Raw genomic sequence first — 20,415 nt, forward strand, 5'->3', positions numbered from 1 at the left:
TCCTGCTTTAGTTTTTGCTTGTAAGCAGGAATCAGGAGGATATAATTATTGTCAGATTTGCCAAATGGAGGGCGGGGCAGAGCTTTGTATGCAGTTTTTTCCCCCTGGTTGCACATGTGACATGCTGGTCAAATTTTTGTAAAACTGATTTAAGTTTGGCTGCATTAAAGCCCCCGTTCACAAGGCGTGCTGCTTCTGGATGAGCATTTTGTTGTTTTATTATGGCCTTATACAGCTTGTTGAGTGCGGTATTAGTGCCAGCATCGGTCTCTGGTGGTAAATAGACGGCTATGAATAATATAGAGAAGAGAGAAAGAGAACTCTCTTGTTAGATAGTGTGGTCTACATCTTATCATAAGGTACTCTACCTCAGGTGAGCAATACCTCGAGACTTCTTTAACTGGCTACTCAATACTGCCCCTTGCAGCCATAAGAAGTTAAAGTGTATGTGCGAGTTTACTCTTTCAAAAAGGTAATACACTTTGTAGCTAACATTGGTTGCTCAGAACCTCATCACACTCCAGTACATTACACCTTCTTAGTTACAATTCCATAACCCATAATAAAAAAGAACATTCATACTGTATATGAAGCACAGGCAGTCTTACCCTAGGTTGACCCTCTCTGTGTCCTTAGGCAGATTGTGTGGGGTGGAGGTGAGGTGGCTGAAGGTGCAGTGCACCTCCCTGACCCCAGGCCAGCTGCAGCCCCTGAGTCATGGGGCACACAGGGCCAAGGGGGAGATGACCAGAAGCAGCAGCAGCACTGCCCTCAGCCAGGAAGCCAGGACAGTGACACTCAACAGCTATTGCAGTCCTCTCATGCCATCATCAGACCAGGGACAACATTAAGCCACAGGAGGGAAGGTTGGTGTGCATCAGCCGTTTCATTTTGTAACCAGTACTATAGCTATTGTTATTGTGATTCAACATTTGCAGACTCTAGAATACTAATAGTCCCAAATAAATCGAAATCTTTATAAGTGGTAGTACAACATGCATATCTTATACATAAAGTACAAAGGGCTAGCTACTGTACAGTATTGCTTGAATTCCACTTTGTGGAAGAGCTGCTGTTGAATCCCAATATTTTTTTTTACCATAATATTTTATTTCGAAAATGCTTAGGATTAAATACTTATCGCATGCCTGTGCTAGTAGGCCTACGCATTCAAGAGCTCAATTACAAAACCCCCCTTCAAAATATTGATGACAAGTACAGTACCACCCAAACGCATAAATATTCAACTTGAGGGCAAATAAAGCAAGCTCAGTTTTTTCGAGGTTCTCGGTGCATAGCCTTATGCTGACCTTGGTGGTTAGAGGCTAAGCTGTTTGTCATGCCGTTTGTGCAGAGGGTCTACGAAAGGGCCATGATTTATCATGTCTGTCGTTGGTATGATAATGACCCATGATGAGTGGGACAATTTTGGGCAGTTTCCTCCCCCTCTCTCCTTCTCCCCCTCTTCCTGCCCCACCACCCATGCTAACTCCAGCTGCTTGTTGAAATACTCCCTCTGAGTGAGGATAAAACACACTGACAGCCCAGCCCAATACTAGGAGTTTCTCTCCAGTCACAAATTGACAGCACCTGTCAGAGCTGAGGCTCCAGAAAAATGCCAATAGTGTGATCTATATATACATATAATACAGTATCACTCATTCAAGGATTTTCTTTATTTTTACTATTTTCTACATTTGTAGAATAATAGTGAAGACATCAAACTATGAAATAACACAAATGGAATCATGTATTCTGTTTGGGAGTCAACATTATACTGAACAGAAATATAAATTCTACATGCAACAATTTCAAAGATTTTACTGACTTAATGTTCATTTAAGGAAATCAGTCAATTGAAATACATTCATTAGGCCCTAATCTGGGGCGGCTGGTAGCCTAGTGGTTAGAGCGTTGGGCAAGTAACCAAAAGGTTACTTTATCGAATCCCTGAGCTGACAAGGTGAAAATCTGTCGTTCTGCCCATGAACAAGGCAGCTAACCCACTGTTCCTAGATTGTCATTGTAAATAAGAATTTGTTTTTAACTTGCTTGCCTAGTTAAATATAGGTTAAATTAAAAAATAATCTATGGATTTCACATGACTGGGAATACAGATATATGCAGAAACCAGTCAATATCTGGTGTGACTACTATTTGACTCCTTTGCTGTTGATTGTGGCCTGTGGAATGGTGTCCCACTCCTCTTCAATGGCTGTGCGAAGTTGCTGGATTTTGGCAGGACCTGGTACACACTGTCGTACTCGTCGATCCATGGCATCCCAAATATGCTCAATTGGTGACACGTCTGTGAGTATGCAGGCCATGGAAGAACTTGGACAATTTCAGCTTCCAGGAATTGTGTACAGATCCTTGCGACATGGGGCCGTGCATTATCATGCTGAAACATTAGGTGATGGTGGCGGATGAATGGCATGACAATGGGCCTCAGGTTCTCGTCACGGTATCTCTGTGCATTCAAATTACAATTTGCAATTAGCCACCCTTTACCTTGATGACAACTTTTGTCACTTGAAATTCTCTCAACCAGCTTCATGAGGTAATCACCTGGAATGCATTTCAATAACAGGTGATTCTTTCCTTCATAATGCATTCGAGCCAATCAGTTGTGTTGTGATAAGGTAGGCGGGGTATACAGAAGATAGCCCTATTTGGTAAAAGACCAAGCCCATATTATGGCAAGAACAGCTCAAATAAGCAAAGAGAAAGGACAATCCATGATTACTTTAAGACATGAAGGTCAGTCAATATGGAACATTTAAAGAACTTTAAAAGTTTCTTCAAGTGCAGTCGCAAAAAAACATAAAGCGCTATGATTAAACTGGCTCTCATGAGGATCACCACAGGAATGGAAGGCCCAGAGTTACCTCTGCTGCAGAGGATAAGGTCATTAGTGTCTTTGCGAGACGCGGGGTGGGTGAACGGATGATCTCCGAATGTGTATTTCCCACCATAAAGCATGGAAAATGAGGTGTTATGGTGTGGGGGTGCTTTGCTGGTGACACTGTCTGTGATTTATTTAGAATTCAAGGCGCACTTAACCAGCATGGCTCCCACAGCATTCTGCAGCAATACGCAATCCCATCTGGTTTGGGCTTAGTGGAGCTATCATTTGTTTTTCAACAGAACAATGACCCAACACACCCCCAGGCTGTGTAAGAGCTATTTTACCAAGAAGGAGAGTGATGGAGTGCTGCATCAAATGACCTGGGCTCCACAATCCCCCAACCTCAATCAAATTGAGACGGTTTTGGCTGAGTTGGACGGCAGAGTGAAGGAAAAGCAGCCAACAAGTGCTCAGCATATGTGGGAACTCCTTCAAGACTGTTGGAAAAACATTCCAGGTGAAGCTGGTTGAGAGAATGCCAAGAGTGTGCAAAGCTGTCATCAAGACAAAGGGTGGCTACTTTGAAGAATCTCAAATATAAAATATATTTTGATTTGTTTAATACTTTTTTTGGTTACTACAATATTCCCTATGTGTTATTTCATAGTTCTTCTTCACTATTATTCTACAATGTAGAAAATAGTAAAAAGAAATAAAAGCCCTTGAATGAGTAGGTGTTCTAAAACTTTTGATCAGTAGAGTATATACACTGCTCAAAAAAATAAAGGGAACACGAAAATAACACATCCTAGATCTGAATGAATTAAATATTCTTATTAAATACTTTTTTCTTTACATAGTTCTTTACATAGCCAACTCCTGGACAGTCTGTGGTGCAACGTGGCATTGGTGGATGGAGCGAGACATGATGTCCCAGATGTGCTCAATTGGATTCAGGTCTGGGGAACGGGCGGGCCAGTCCATAGCATCAATGCCTTCTTCTTGCAGGAACTGCTGACACACTCCAGCCACATGAGGTCTAGCATTGTCTTGCATTAGGAGGAACCCAGGGCCAACCGCACCAGCATATGGTCTCACAAGGGGTCTGACGATCTCATCTCGGTACCTAATGGCAGTCAGGCTACCTCTGGCCCCCCAAAGAAATGCAACCCCACACCATGACTGACCCACCGCCAAACCGGTCATGCTGGAGGATGTTGGAGGCAGCAGAACGTTCTCCACGGCGTCTCCAGACTCTGTCACGTCTGTCACGTGCTCAGTGTGAACCTGCTTTCATCTGTGAAGAGCACAGGGCGCCAGTGGCGAATTTGCCAATCTGGGTGTTCTCTTGCAAATGCCAAACGTCCTGCACGGTGTTGGTCTGTTTCTAGCCGTTTGAGCAGACACATGCACATTTGTGGCCTGCTGGAGGTCATTTTGCAGGGCTCTGGTAGTGCTCCTCCTGCTCCTCCTTGCACAAAGGCGGAGGTAGTGGTCCTGCTGCTGGGTTGATGCCCTCCTTCGGCCTCCTCCACATCTCCTGATGTACTGGCCTGTCTCCTGGTAGCGCCTCCATGCTCTGGATACTACGCTGACAGACACAGCAAACCTTCTTGCCACAGCTCGCATTGATGTGCCATCCTGAATGAGCTGCACTACCTGAGCCACTTGTGTGGGTTGTAGACTCCGTCTCATGCTACCACTAGAGTGAAAGCACCGCCAGCATTCAAAAGTGACCAAAATATCAGCCAGGAAGCATAGGAACTGAGAATTGATCTGTGGTCACCACCTGCAGAACCACTCCTTTATTGGGGGTGTCTTGCTAATTGCCTATAATTTCCACCTGTTGTCTATTCCATTTGCACAACAGCATGTGAAATTTATGGTCAATCAGTGTTGCTTCCTAAGTGGACAGTTTGATTTCACAGAAGTGTGATTGACTTGGAGTTACATTGTGTTTTTTAAGTGTTCCCTTTATTTTTTTGAGCAGTGTATATATTTTTTGTTGGCCAGATATCTTTGGGGCCAAATAAAATCACCTGTGGGTCAAATTTGGCCCCTGGGCCGCCAGTTGGGGAACCCTGGTTTATGTGCACTCCATGGTGGGTAATGGTCTGTTCATGCCTTTTACATCTCAATCAATAAGATATCAATTATATTTACTTGCTGTTTTACAGTGAGCCAACCAATCCATTTATATGATCTCAATTTGTTTTCCGGAGTGGAGGAGCGGAGGAACTCTTCTCCACTCGCCGCGGTTGAAAAGAACCCAGCAGTGTGATGCATGACAAGTAGAGTATTATATTACCAAATTAGGTAATTAATTCAGGGATTCAGTGAGACAAATTTAGAGTTTAGCCAATAACATACTTACAGGGGTCTCCTAAATCATCATGAACCATGCCATTCATCAACGATGCCTCTCACCTTGTACATCTTGGTACAAGATATCTCTCTCTCTCTCTCTCTCTCTCTCTCTCTCTCTCTCTCTCTCTCTCTCTCTCTCTCTCTCTCTCTCTCTCTCTCTCTCTCTCTCTCTCTCTCTCTCTCTCTCTCTCTCTCTCTCTCTCTCTCTCTCTCTCTCTCTCTCTCTCTCTCTCTCTCTCTCTCTCTCTCTCTCTCTCTCTCTCTCTCTCTCTCTCTCTCTCTCTCTCTCTCTCTCTCTCTCTCTCTCTCTCTCTCTCTCTCTCTCTCTCGTAATCCACCACAAATCAAGTGGTCAACAGCTCAGTGGACAGGAAGTTCAAAGTTCACTGAACATAGTTGTTATTTTGGTATTGCTATTTTTTTTAAGATCCCCATTAGCTGTTGCAAAAGCAGCAGTTACTCTTCCTGGGGTCCACACAAAACATGAAACACGACATAATACAGAACATTAATAGACAAGAACAGCTCAATGACAGTAAACGAAATTGAAATACAGTACATTACACATGTGTTTTATACATTCGCTATACCATGGGAACAAGCTTTTTGAATGAGGTAGGAATGTATATGCCCATACAAAGATATAAAACGTTCATAACAAAACATACATTAGGAACAACAAAGTGCACAAAAAAACTACATAAAAACATGGCTAGTCTTCAAAATGAATAGAAAAAGTATAATAAAAAGACAGGCTAATTTTAAACACTCAATTAAGAAGATCAATTAAATACAGTGCTTAGGTAGGCAGTTACTGTAGAGTAGAGGGAAATTGCAGTGTCTCTACATAGGTAAAGAAAGGTTGCCACATTCGGAAGAATTTGTCAGAAGAAACCCGCAGGGTATATTTTATCTTCTCCAATTTACTCAAGTGCAAGACTTCTTTAATTCACACAAAATGAGAGGGAAGAGTGTGCGACTTCCACAGAAGTAAAATCAACCTTCTTGCCAACAAACTCACAAAGGCTACAAAGTCAGATGTGTATTTTGGTAGTCTTATAGTTTCAGGTATTACCCCAAATAATGATGTTATGGCAGTAAGAGCAAAAGGCACTTGTAATACTTTAGATATGGAATCAAAGACGGCAGATCAAATTTACTCTCCAATAGTTATGTAGAAGAGTAGGACCAAAACATATGTATTCATGAAGCAGGAGTTTGCCGACACCTGTCGCAAACAGGGTCAAGATCAGGATAGATGTTAGAAAGCCGGAGTTTAGTCCAGTGAGTACGGTGTAAGATTTTTCATTGGATCAAACCATGTTTGGCACAAATAGAAGAGGAGTGGACACGGTACAGAATATCTTCCCATGTGTCATCAGTAAACTCATCAACTAGATCCTGTTCCCATAAAGTTTTAATAGCTGCGAATGAAGGATTGTGAAGAGAGTAACTTTTATCATAGCTATAAGAAATCATACCTTTTCCTGTTGGGGATGGTGTGAAAAATGCATCAGTGGGAGGGCCCACATGAGGACTGGGGAATTGAGAGATAATGTCATGGGCAAAGCTGCGCACTTGTAGATATCTAAAGAAATTACTATTCGGAAGATGGAATTTAGCTGAGAGTTGTTGGAACAATGCAAACATGCCGTCAATATACAAATCATTGAATGATTTGATGCCATGGATGAACCACATGGAGAAGGCTCCATCTAGGTCAGATGCAAAACGTGATTTATGAGTAGAGTGGCCCTTAATGAATAGGTTTGCAAACCAAAGTGACATCTAAACTGGTTCCAGATCTTGAGAGTGGTTTATACTAAGTAGCAGAATGGATAGGGGAATGTGCCAAAGCAGCCAGTGAGGATGGCATACATGAGGAAGATTCTATCTTCAACCATGCCGGAATGATGTGTTGGGTATCTGCATGGATCCAGTACTGAATTACACAGAAGTTGGCAGCAGTGGGGTCAAACTGTAGAACCCAGATTTTTTTCTAACAAAAGTACACTATATTTTATATTTTAGCTTTATTGGAACGGGACGATTCGTCAACGCATCATCATGATTTAGCCTCCCATTGTTTTATAGAGACATGGTGAAGAAGACAGCAGATGTCTCTGGAAGGAACACAGAGATGTACATCACAAAATTACCACTAAACAATGCACCACAACAAAACAAGGGACGTTATCTTCCCTACTGCCACGTGTGTGTGTGTGTGTGTGTGTGTGTGTGTGTGTGTGTGTGTGTGTGTGTGTGTGTGTGTGTGTGTGTGTGTGTGTGTGTGTGGATGTGTTTGAAGGATTGGACTAGGGCACAGCAAAGCATGAGTGTATTTCCTTTTCTGGCTGTGTGTGCCAACCCACGCCCTCTGCCCGACTCTCCCTGCCTGGGGTAGCTGAAGGCGTGCCAGCAGGTGGTGCTGTGGCATCCCATGTCCCTCATCATTCCCAGATGAAGGTAGCAAAGGGATTTGGCACAGCTCCACACACAGCTCCACGCAGCTCCACATCACTCACCTGCTGAGAGGCCCCCTCTGGGCAGCTCTTTAGAGATAGAAAGGAGGCCTTTCAGGGGCCCAGGGTTATTCTCTCTCTCTCTCTCTCTCTCTCTCTCTCTCTCTCTCTCTCTCTCTCTCTCTCTCTCTCTCTCTCTCTCTCTCTCTCTCTCACGCTCTCTCTCTCACGCTCTCTCTCTCACGCTCTCTCCCTCACGCTCTCTCCCTCACGCTCTCTCCCTCACGCTCTCACCCTCACGCTCTCTCCCTCACGCTCTCTCCCTCACGCTCTCTCCCTTTGGGTCAATTACTGACTTCAATTCAAATTTATGTTGCGCGGATTAATGAGAGAGAGAAGTATTTTTTTTCCTCACAGTAATTACTTGGCCGAGCTTATAGGTCCTTATGGGAAACTTGTTGCTCATGAGGAGATGCATATATGTACAAAATGCCACAATTATTGAAAAAAAAATCCATTATATAATTTACCCCTTATACTTGAGGGAACTGGCCTATATGGATAGGGCTAAATTGAAATGTTTCTTACAGAAGAAATTTCGAAATGCATAACCATGGTACCAATATAAAGGGAACAGTTGGGAGAATATGGGAAATTATTAGACTGAAAATACTCTGGATACATGATAAGACAATTCTTGGAAGTTTTGGGGTAGGTGCAACATAAGACAAAAACTTTTCAGTGAGAGGTCTAACTAGTGTTTCTAAGTGGCCACACACCTCTTCCAAATATGCACAGTAATTTCAATGCATTTAAAAAAGAGTCTTCGACTATAAGGTGCTATTTTATGCTCTCCTAGCTGTGGTTTTGTTTGGAAGACAGCCGTTACAAAATTACTGTTGTTTTTTACAAACACTGTCCATTATAAATCGCAATCTGGGTCAAGTGGGCATAATTTGAAAGCTTGTTATATTGCCAACATGACTACCTAAATTATAAATTATAAAATACAATCTTATGGGGGGTGCTAGTGAGCAGCAACATGTGAAGACGCGTTTTCTCGGTGCTCCGATCCAGGGCGAACAAATTTACTATTAATACTTGACCAACACCTCTCCCACAGTGTTCATTTTGTAACATTTAATTTGGAATCGAACCAAATTTACTAATCTGGCTTTTTTTCTCTGAAATGTTTGGCCATTTAAAACCTGTTGAGGCTAGGGGGTGCTGTTGTCACTATTTATGTAAATCGTGTAATTTTTGAAACGGCTTCCTACTAAATTCTTGATCGTACAATATGCATATTATTATTATTATTGGATAGAAAACAGTCTCTAGTTTCTATAGCCGTTGAAATTTTGTCTCTGAGTGGAACAGAACTCATTCTACAGCAATTTCCCTGACATGGAGTCAGATTTCACACATTTTGGCCCCTGATCTGGAGTCAGTTTAAAGGCCACTGTTATTGCTATGAGCATACAGACACTGCTTACGTCTTCCCCTGGATGCCTTTACGTGATGACGATTTGAATGGTATCGATTGCCCAATCACAGCCCCTATAAAACAAAAACACGTGTAGGTAGGAACTCTTTTCCAGATGCGTCAGGCGCGCGGTGGACACCGACCTGCACTTTTTCCAAGCACTAGTGAAGCCAGTTATATTTCTCCGGTCATGTTTCTACTCGTTATAGGAGTTAAAAAATTAATAAGGTAGTTAATTTAAACCGTTTTATAGCAATTTATTTCCGTTTAGTGCGATTTTGGGACATTTATTTCTGAGACACTGTGAATCTCTGGGCACGGTTCCAGTTCATGCCGAACGCAATGGGCATTTCTACATGGCAAGAGGACAGCTTTCGACCAAAAGACGATTAGACCCTAGAAAGGATTCTTTGCCCAAGATTCTGATGGAAGAACAGCTCAAAGTAGGAACAATTTATTATGATAAATCGTGTTTCTGTCGAGAAATGTTAATCGCTTAGGACGCCATCTTGTTTGACGTAGCTTCGCTTGGCGCAAACTGTATTGAAAAGTAAGGATCATTTAAAAAATGTAAATCAGCGATTGTATTAAGAATTAAATTGTCTATCAATCGCTGTCCACCCTATATTTTTTTGTCACGTTTATGAGTATTTATGTATACGGCTAGATCACTGTCTAATATGGCGCACGACATTGTCTGACCAGCTGGGAAACTTTTGTCATTGTCTAACCATGATTTTGGTGGCTAAATATGCACATTTTCGAACAAACTGTATATGGATTGTGTAATATGATGTTACAGGAGTGTCATCGGAAGAATTCTGAGAAGGTTAGTGAAAAAATTAATATATTTTGGCGATGTTTACGTTATCGCTCTCTTTGGCTAGAATCAATGCTCTGGTAACGTTTGCATATGTGGTACGCTAATATAACGATTTATTGTGTTTTCGCTGTAAGACACTTAGAAAATCTGAAATATTGTCTGTATTCACAGGATCTGTGTCTTTCGATTAGTGTATGCTGTGTATTTTTACGAAATGTTTGATGATTAGTAAGTAGGTAAACACGTTGCTCTATATATTTATTCTAGTCCATTTGTGACGGTGGGTGCAATTGTAAACTATGACATCTACCTGAAATATGCACATTTTTCTAACAAAACCTATCCTATACCATAAATATGTTATCAGACTGTCATCTGATGAGTTTTTTTCTTGGTTAGTGGCTATCAATATCTTAGTTTAGCCGAATTGGTGATAGCTACTGGTGTTGGTGGACAAATAAAAGATGGTGTCTTATGCTAATGAGTTTAGCTAATAGATTTATATCTTTACATATTGTGTCTTCCCTGTAAACCATTTTAAAAATCGGACATGTTGGCTGGATTCACACGATCTGTGTCTTTCATTAGCTGTATTGGACTTTAATGTGTGAAAGTTAAATATTTAAATATTTTCAGTGGAATGTGGGGGGGGGTGTGCCGCTAGCGTCACCCCAGTCCTAGACAGGTTAAATCGTAAAATGTAGAGTTGACAACGGCTGCAGGCCACAAAGAATCAGGCCTATGCTGATGCCTTGGAATCACCTGACACGGACTCTGATTCCCCCCCGACCTAGCCATGGTAATGGCTACTATCATTAATTCTGAAGAGACTGTGCTGGCTAAGGTGGAGACATTATCCACTGACCTATCCACACAAATAGCTATTCTCGCCACCGAGGGCAACATAAAGATCGACTCCGTTAACGAAGACTTGGCGAGACATGACACCCGTCTGAATAGCCTGGAAGATAGTGCAAACATTGAATTGAAGAGCAAGTCACCCGGATATTAGATGTCGTCAAACTCACTTCCAAGGTTCAGGACCTCGGGAACAGACAGTGCCGGGGGAGCGGTTGCATTTTCAGCGTGAGAGAGGGACTCAAGACTGTAGGCGGAATGTGGCCTACCGTGTCCATAGCTAAACTGTTACATGAAATTCTAGGCCTCAATTACGCCCCCACCCTTGACCGTGCGCACAGAAGCATACAGTCTGCACCGAAGAATGGGGTGCCGCTCAGACCCATAGTAGTTAAACTCCACTACCTTCAAGAGAAGGAGGATGTCTTCCGTAAGGCAGTGCGAGCTGCACCCATCACCCACAACGGCCAGAATATTCTAATTTACCCGGACAACACTGCGGCAGTCATGAAGAAGAGGTCCGCCTTCAACGAGGTGAGGGGGCTCCTACACCGCTGTCTGGACAACAAGTTCAGCATTCTTTACCCAGCTGTACTGAAGATCACTACTCCCTCTGGCGAGCAGAAGACATTCTTAGACCCAACCAAGGCCAAAGAATAAACCTACATTCACAGGAGGACAGGCGACATAATACTAACTAGCCATTGTGGGCTCAAACTGTGACCCTGCACTAGCCGTGCTAACGCGACCAAGGACCAACTAGTGAATTCATATCTTGATTAGAAACGTGCCTCCACCCCGCTGCCCAAAAATTTACAATTATTCATCCAGTAACTTTAACATTATGAACAATGATGGTATGTATAGGGTGACATGTTCTCACAAGGACAATATAGTTTGAATGGTGTTTTATTTATAGTACATGGTACAATTTAGGTTTTAGCAACCAGATGTGGCCGTACAGCCACGGTGCTAGGTAGCGCGGTAATGATTAGCCTAGTCGCTACCTAAGACTAGCCACGGAGCTCTCTTTCCATGCCTTAATAGTATACCCTACTAACATACTGTAAGCATGTTTAATACATACACGTTTATACTCCCAAAGGACCATGTGTATTATTCTTTACTATTTGACTGGTTGGTCCGCCCTGGTGCTTGGTGGCGAATGGCACGGTTTTGCAGGTTGTATAGCCGAGCGAACACTGCAGCTCTGCAGGACGGGTATTAATTACCAAGCGTTTGCCAGTCAATTTTCGGTGTTCTGGCTTGTTAGGATGTTCAACAGAGGGTTACATTTATACAAATGTTGAATTTTACTGGGGTTATTTTCCCATTTACTTATTTAGTTAAGTGTTTTTAGAGTATATGTGTAATCATGTGTATATACACTACTGTTCAGAAGTTTGGGGTCACTTAGAAATGTCCTTGTTTTCCATGAAAACATACATGAAATGAGTTGCAAAATGAATAGAAAATATAGTCAAGACGTTGACAAGGTTATAAATAATGATTGAAATAATAATTGTGTCCTTCAAACTTTGCTTTCGTCAAAGAATCCTCCATTTGCAGCAATTACAGCCTTGCAGACCTTTGGCATTCTAGTTGTCAATTTGTTGAGGTAATCTGAAGAGATTTCACCCCAATCTTCCTGAAGCATCTCCCACAAGTTTGATTGGCTTGATGGGCACTTCTTACGTTTCAAATGGTCAAGCTGCTCCCACAACAGCTCAATAGGGTTTAGATCCGGTGACTCTGCTGGCCAATCCATTATATACAGAATACCAGATGACTGCTTCTTAAATAGTTCTTGCATAGTTTGGAGCTGTGCTTTGGGTCGTTATCCTGTTGTAGGAGGAAATTGTCTCCAATTAAGCTCTGTCCACAGGGTATGGCATGGCGTTGCAAAATGGAGTGATAGCCTTCCTTCTTCAAGATCCATTTTACCCTGTACAAATTTCCCACTTTACCACCACCAAAGCACCCCCAGACCATCACATTGCCTCCACCATGCTTGACAGATGGCATCAAGCACTCCTCAAGCATCTTTTCATTTTTCCTGCCTCTCACGAATGTTCTTCTTTGTGATCTGAACACCTCAACTTAGATTTGTCTGTCCATAACACTTTTTTTCCAATCTTCCTCTGTCCAGTGTCTGTGTTCTTTTGCCCATCTTAACCTGTTGGGGATGGGGGCGCTGTTTAGACTATTTATGCTAATTGGGTAATTTTTGAAACGGCTTCCCACAAAATCCTTGATCGTACAATATGCATATTATTATTATTATTGGATAGAAAACAGTCTATAGTTTCTATAGGAGTTGAAATTTTGTCTCTAAGTGGAACAGAGCCCATTCTACAGCAATTTCCCTGACATGGATTCAGATTTCAGAAATGTTGGCCACTGTTCTGAAGTCAGTTAAAACGGCACTGATATTGCTATGACTATACGGACACTTCTTACGTCTTCCCCTGGATGCCTTTACGTGATGACGATTCCAATGGGGTCGATTGCGCGTTCACAGGCCCTATAAATCAAAAAACCCTGTAGCTAGCAAGTCTTTTGTTGGTGCGTCACGCGCGTGGAGGACACCGACCCTCTCCTGTTCCAAGCGTTAGTTTAGCCTGTTATATTTCTCCGGTCATCTTTTCACTCGTTATAGGAGTTAAAAACATCATAAGGTAGTTAATTTAAAGCGTTTTATAGCAATTTATATCCGTTTAGTGCGATTTTGGGACATTTATTTCTTTAACGCTGTGAATAGGTGGGCACGCTTTCAGTTCATCCCGAACGCAGTTGGCATTTCCACATGGCAAGAGGACAGCTTTCCACCAAAAGACGATTCCTCCCAAGAAAGGATCCTTTGCCCAAGATACTGATGGAAGAACAGCTCAAGGTAGGACATTTTTATTATGATAAATCGTGTTTCTGTCGAAACATTTTAGTGGCTTAGGACGCCATGTTTTTTGACGTAGCTTCGCTTGGCGCAAACTGTATTGAAAAGTAAGGATAAATTAAAAAATGTAATAACGCAATTGTATTAAGAATTAAATTGTCTATCAATCCCTGTCCACCCTATATTTTTTAGTCACGTTTATGAGTATTTATGTATAAGAGTAGATCACTGTCTAAGTGGCGCAAGGAAATTTTCTGACCAACTGAGCTACATTTCACATTGTCTAACCATGATTTTGGTGGCTAAATATAAACATTTTCGATCAAACTGTATATGCATGTTGTAATGTGATGTTACAGGAGTGTCATCGGAAGAATTCTGAGAAGGTTAGTGAAAAGATTAATATCTTTTGGCGATGTTGACTTTTATCGCTCACTTTGGCTAGAATCAATGCTGGGCTGCTATGTGGTATGTGCTATGCTAATATAACGATTTATTGTGTTTTCGCTGTAAGACACTTAGAAAATCTGAAATATTGTCTGTATTCACAGGATCTGTGTCTTTCGATTCGTGTATGCTGTGTATTTTTACGAAATGTTTGATGATTAGTAAGTAGGTAAACACGTTGCTCTAAGTAGTTTTTCTATTCCATTTGTGACGGTGGGTGCAATTGTAACCTATGCCATCTACCTGAAATTGTCATGTTTTGTCTTTGATCTTCATGTCTTGTCCCTGTGCTTCCCTCTGCTGGTCTTATTAGGTTCTTTCCCTCTTTCTATTCCTCTCTCTCCTCCTCCCTTTTTCCCTCTCCCGCTCTCTCTCTCTATCGTTCCGTTCTTGCTCCCAGCTGGTTCTCATTCTCCTAACGACCTTATTTACTCTTTCACACCTGTCCCCTATTTTGCCCTCTGATTTGAGTCCCTATTTCTCCCTCTGTTTTCTGCTTCTGTCTTTGTCGGATTCTTGTTTGAGGTTAGCTGCTCTGTGTCCTTGTTCCGCCCTGTTGTGTTTTTGCATTTGTCAGAAGTTGCGTGTGAGCAGGTGTCTATGTCAGCTACGGTCTGTGCCTTCCTGAAGCGACCTGCAGTCGGTGGTCGCGTCTCCAGTCGTTCCTCTCTACTGACAAGAGGTTTTCAGTTTCCTGTTTTGGATTACCTTTGGATAATATCCAGGAACATCATTGTTTGTTTAAGATTGGAATAAAGACTCTGTTTCTATTACGTCGCTTTTGGGTCCTCCTTCATCAGCATAACAGAAATATGCACTTTTTTCTAACAAAACCTATCCCATACCATAAATATGTTATCAGACTGTCATCTGATGAGTTTTTTTGTTGGTTAGGGGCTATAAATATCTTAGTTTAGCCGAATTGGTGATGGCTACTGGTGTTGGTGGACAAATAAAAGATGGTGGATTATGCTAATGTGTTTTTAGGTAATAGATGTACATCTTTACATATTGTGTCTTCCCTGTAAAACATTTTAAAAATCGGACATGTTGACTGGATTCACAAGATCTGTGTCTTTCATTAGCTGTATTGGACTTTAATGTGTGAAAGTTAAATATTTAAAAAAAATATTTTTTTTGAATTTCGCGGCACTGGTTTTCCAGTGGGGATGGGGGGGGGAGTGCCGCTAGCGGCACCCTCATCCTAGACGGGTTAACCAGGTAAGCTAGTTGAGAACAAGTTCTCATTTACAACTGCGACCTGGCCAAGATAAGGCAAAGCAGTGCGACACAAACAACAACACAGAGTTGCACATGGAATAAACAAGCGTACAGTCAATAACACAATAGGAAAAAAAGTCTATATACAGTGTGTGCAAATGGTGTGAGGAGGTAAGGGAATAAATAGGCCATAGTAGCGAAGTAATTCGCATTTAGCACATTAACACTGGAGTGATAGATGAGCAGATGGTGAAACACCGGTGTGCAAAAGAGCAGAAAAGTAAATAGAAAAACAATATGGGGATGAGGTAGGTAGATCAGAGGCAGTAGGGATCATTTTCCTGTCCAGCTAAGCATTTGAAATGTAGTTCATTTGGGTGTCAGGGAAATTGTATGAAATAAAAAATACATTATTTTCTTTAGAAATGTAGTGAAGTAAAAGTATGAAAAAAATAGAAATAGTAAAGTACACTACTTAATTAGTAATTTCAAGTATTTTTACACCAGGGAAATTGTATGGAGTAAAAAGTACATAATTTTATTCCGCAGGAAATCCTGACGGACCAGGGCACCGCGTTCATGTCTCGTGTGATGAAAGATGTCTGCAATCTGTTACGAATCAAACAGGTGATGACCAGTGTGTACCATCTACAAACGGACGGGCTGGTGGAATGCTTCAATAAGACCCTAAAACAGATGCTGAGGAAGGTCATCGAGAGAGACAGGAGGAACTGGGACCAGCTGCTGCCCCACCTGATGTTTTCAGTGCGCGAGGTACCCTAAGCATCCACAGGGTTCTCCCCCTTTGAGCTCCTGTATGGCCGTCGGCCCTGCGGGTTGCTGGACCTAGCCAAGGAGGTCTGGGAAGAGCAGCCGACCCCCGCTTCGCAGCGTAGTAGAACATGTGGAGGAGATGAGGGAGAAGACGACGGCGATTTGGCCAGTGGTGAGAGATCACATGGCCCAGGCGCAACGTGCCTAGGAGCGTGTCTACAACCGGGGGGCCCAACCACGAGAGTTCCAACCCGTTGAGAAGGTCTTGGTGCTGATCCCTACAACGGAGAGTAAATTCCTGGCTACATGGAATAAGCCCTACGACATTGTTGAGCGGGTAGGCAATGTCAACTATAAGGTCCGCCAACCGGGGAGGAGAAAACCCCTCCAGCTTTACAATGTGAACTTACTGAAGAATTGGCATGCACACAAGGCGCTGTGCGTAACTTGGACCCTGCCACAGCATGGCCCGCCCTCGGTCGAAGTTGCAATGGGGCAAAATCTCAGCCCAACCCAACGACAAGAGCTCAGAGAGTTAGTCCAGCGGAATACGACCGTGTTCTCCGAGGTGCCGGGGTGCACGGATCTCGTGGAACATAGGCCAAATAAAAGGAGCACGGTGGCACACCGCAGGAGAGAAGGGGGAGAGACCGACACCAAGCAAAACTAGAGAAGGACAGAGCGAAGCCTAAGTGATTTTCTTTGTTATATTTATTTTCTGTTTTAGTAAAGTTGTTTTTGCGGACTAAAGACTCCCTGTCTCTGTGTCAATCTCTGCACGCTCAACCCAACACCCCACAGTTTACCACGATATTGTGGCAGACCAGGAGGTTTGGGCAAGACGTTTACACAGATCAGACACGGACAGAGTAGGATTTGCTCGGTTTCAAGGGTGTTTATTTCAATAACAGTCAAAAAGAAAAGGTCTCCCCATGAGACCCTCTCTGGGATACCGTCTTCTGGGCTCCGGGTCTTGCTGTATCCAGTTGGGATCAAAACTGCACTCACTCCTGTTATCTCTGTAACCATCCCCAACTATACGGGAGTCCTTTCTTCCCCCACTCTCCCTGTGTGCTGCCCTTCTGGCAGCTTCATGGGCCTTGCACAGCTGGTGAGCAATCAGCCCTTGATTACTCACCAACTCCCAATTAGTCCTGGCCAGAGAACCCATCGAGACCTAGCACGTCCAGCAGATGGAACCATGGCCTTGTGATGTATACACCGTCTGTCACCAGACCTCAACAAGTCTCCCCCTCTTGACTGACCTGCTGTACGCCACAATATATATATATATATTTATGTGGAATGTAGTAGAGTACTTTAAAAAAATTGTTACGTAATTTATACGACTGGACTTGAAAAGAACACCTCAGTTGACTCGACTAACCGGTGCCCCTGCACATTGACTCTGTACTGGTACCCGTGTATATAGCCTCGCTATTGTTATTTTTCTGCTGCTCTTTAATTATTTGTTACTTTTATTTCTTATTTTTTTCACTGAGCACATATTTTTCTTAAAACTGTTGGTTAAGGGCTTGTAAGTAAGCATTTCACTGTAAGGTTGTATTTGGCACATGTGACAAATACGATTTGATTCATTACACTTTTAATCAATTTGAACCTTGTGTAACATTGAAACTGTGCTGACACCTAGTGGACATTAAGAGAAACTGCAACCCACACACACACAATAACCTTAAAACAGATGGACGCTTTACATACATTGCTTTTTTTATTAGACACTACTATATATGTCCAATAAAGAGACATTCAAAAGTTGGAATGTAAAGCACAAACGACTGGAAAGTTTTTTAAAAGCAGCTGTAGTGAGTCAAGCATCTTGAGGTTACCTGACATAGGTCAAAGCATATATTAAATTGAACTCAACAACATCTTCAACACAGACACAAGTTACCTGCTATATTTGGGCAACAGGATTAACACTTAGCAAAATACAATCTATGTTTCTGTAATACAAGTAGGCTGGTGTATACAGTATCATTGGTAACAATTGTGTACAAGCCACCTAGATAATAAAATATTGGAGCTAGCAGTCATTTGTTAAGTTACATGTTAACCATAGCGATCGCCTAATTGAGGCGCAGTAGAGTTCACCGGCGAATCCCGACACACACCGGAATAAATAACTAAAACAACCAACGAGAAATGATGGAAGATACCAGAATGAAGACAGACATTTTTCGGAATAAACGTGGTCAGTGAAAAACTAAATTACATAGCACACTCCCTACCTGGTATCTTATTCTGCCGCTATACAACTTTGTATGCGTTGTTTGTTGGCAACCTTGTTATTTACTAAATTTTTGGAAAAGTTTCCTCTTGGAACGTTCCACAAATTATACCCACCCGTTTTGCTGAGCAGCTAGAATACAGTACAAAAGATTGTCAGAGTATTTGGTTTGAAGTCGGAACAGAACATCTTACAGGCGACCTACCACGAGTGCTTTTCATTTTTTCCCCCTGAACCATGCAGGTGGAATTTGCATAGAATTCTGTTGTTGCGACTTTTTTTTATATGAAAACATACACTCCTGAGTCTTCACCTGTCACACCCTGATCTGTTTTACCTGTCTTGTGCTTGTCTCCAACTCCCCACCAGGTGTCTCCCATTTGTCCCCATTATCACCTGTGTATTTATACCTGCGTTTTCTGTCATCTTGTCCCATCAAGTTCTACCAGCGTGTTTTCCCATTTATGACTTTCTATGGTTGCTGTTTTCTAGTCCTCCCAGGTTCTGACCATTCTGCCTGCCCTGACCCTGCCTTCGGTTCTGTACCTTTCTGACACTGCCCTGGATTACTGACCTCTGCCTGCCCTTGACCTGTCGTTTGCCTGCCCCGTTTTGTAAATCAATATCTGTGATTCGAACTGTCTGCATCTGGGTCTTATCCTGATATCACCTGTACACTTACTGTATATTTATTTTATGTTTTTGTTTCCATAGCATTTGCTTTTATGGTTAATATGCATTTTGTTTTTTTATAAGCTGTTTTATCAGCTAAAGCTGACATCTTTTGAGAAACTATCCCAATGGTAATGCCAGTACATATGTTTTTGTCACTCCTGCTCCCGCTCCCCCTCTCTGACGCTCGAGGGCGCAAGGCTGCACACCTGTCACCATCATTATGCGGATCAGGGCTTCATTGGACTTACCTGGACTCCCTCACTTTATTGAATATCTCCCCTATATCTGTCTATTCCTGAGTTTGATCCCGTGTCAGCATTAATGTCATTTTGTTTCCCCTGTCCAGACACTGTTCATGTTTTGTTTCATGTCTGTTATTTATTAAATGTTCACTCCCTGTACTTGCTTCTTGTCTCCCAGCGTCTGTCCTTACAGTTTTAGACTGGACACACAACGATGTATGTTCCAATACTTTAGATTCAAGAACTGTTTAATAACGCTGATATTCTAAACACACTCTCAGAACCAAATACTGAGCCAAGTCACTACACGTCCGCAAAGAATTTAGCCAGAGTACAAAAGCCAGCCATGGCTTTAATGTACAAAATGTTGTGCAAAGTGATACTGTTGTCACTGCAGTATTTCCACCACAGGTGTTTGAGGAGCTTTTGGAAGGTATTGTGCCTGTTGAACTGTCTCAATTGATATTGGAATTTAAGTTTACTGTTTAGTTGTGTTTGAATCCCAAGCTGATCTCAAAATTATTGTTCGTTGAGATTGTTAAAAATGTGTTATTGTTTTGGGAAATTGGAACTGATATTGAAATGTTAGTTTACTTCCAGAATTGAAAAGGAATTGACCCCAACCATGGTGGAAGTGCTACTGTAAAGTGTTCAATAATTGATTACAGGTTAATGGCTAGGATAAAATATTAAGTTCATGCAACATGAAGTTTGTAGTAAAACTACTTGAAGGGGGTGTGAAACGTTTACTTAAACATAATGAGTTACATTGATATACAGTACCAGTCAAAAGTTTGGACACATCTACTCATTGAAGGGTTTTTCTTTATTTGACTATTTTCTACATTGTAGAATAATAGTGAAGACATCCAAACTATGAAATAACACATATGGAATCATGTAGTAACCAAAAAAGGGTTAAACAAATCAAAATATATTTCATATTTGAGATTCTTCAAAGTAGCCACCCTTTGCCTTGATGACAGCTTTGCACACTCTTGGCATTCTCTCAACCAGCTTCATGAAGAATGCTTTTCCAACAGTCTTGAAGGAGTTCCCACATATGCTGAG

The 20,415-nt window shown here is 42.0% G+C and overlaps 1 long non-coding RNA gene across 1 annotated transcript; it reads left to right on the top strand.

Annotated features, from left to right (window-relative positions):
- Positions 1–360: 360 nt before the first annotated feature.
- On the top strand, positions 361–19,503 carry LOC129857845 (uncharacterized). Its single transcript, XR_008759954.1, has 2 exons — positions 361–866; positions 15,952–19,503. It is a non-coding gene; the product is annotated as an uncharacterized LOC129857845 (long non-coding RNA).
- Positions 19,504–20,415: the final 912 nt, after the last annotated feature.

Source organism: Salvelinus fontinalis, chromosome 6 (assembly GCF_029448725.1).
Source record: "Salvelinus fontinalis isolate EN_2023a chromosome 6, ASM2944872v1, whole genome shotgun sequence".
NCBI lineage: Eukaryota > Metazoa > Chordata > Actinopteri > Salmoniformes > Salmonidae > Salvelinus > Salvelinus fontinalis.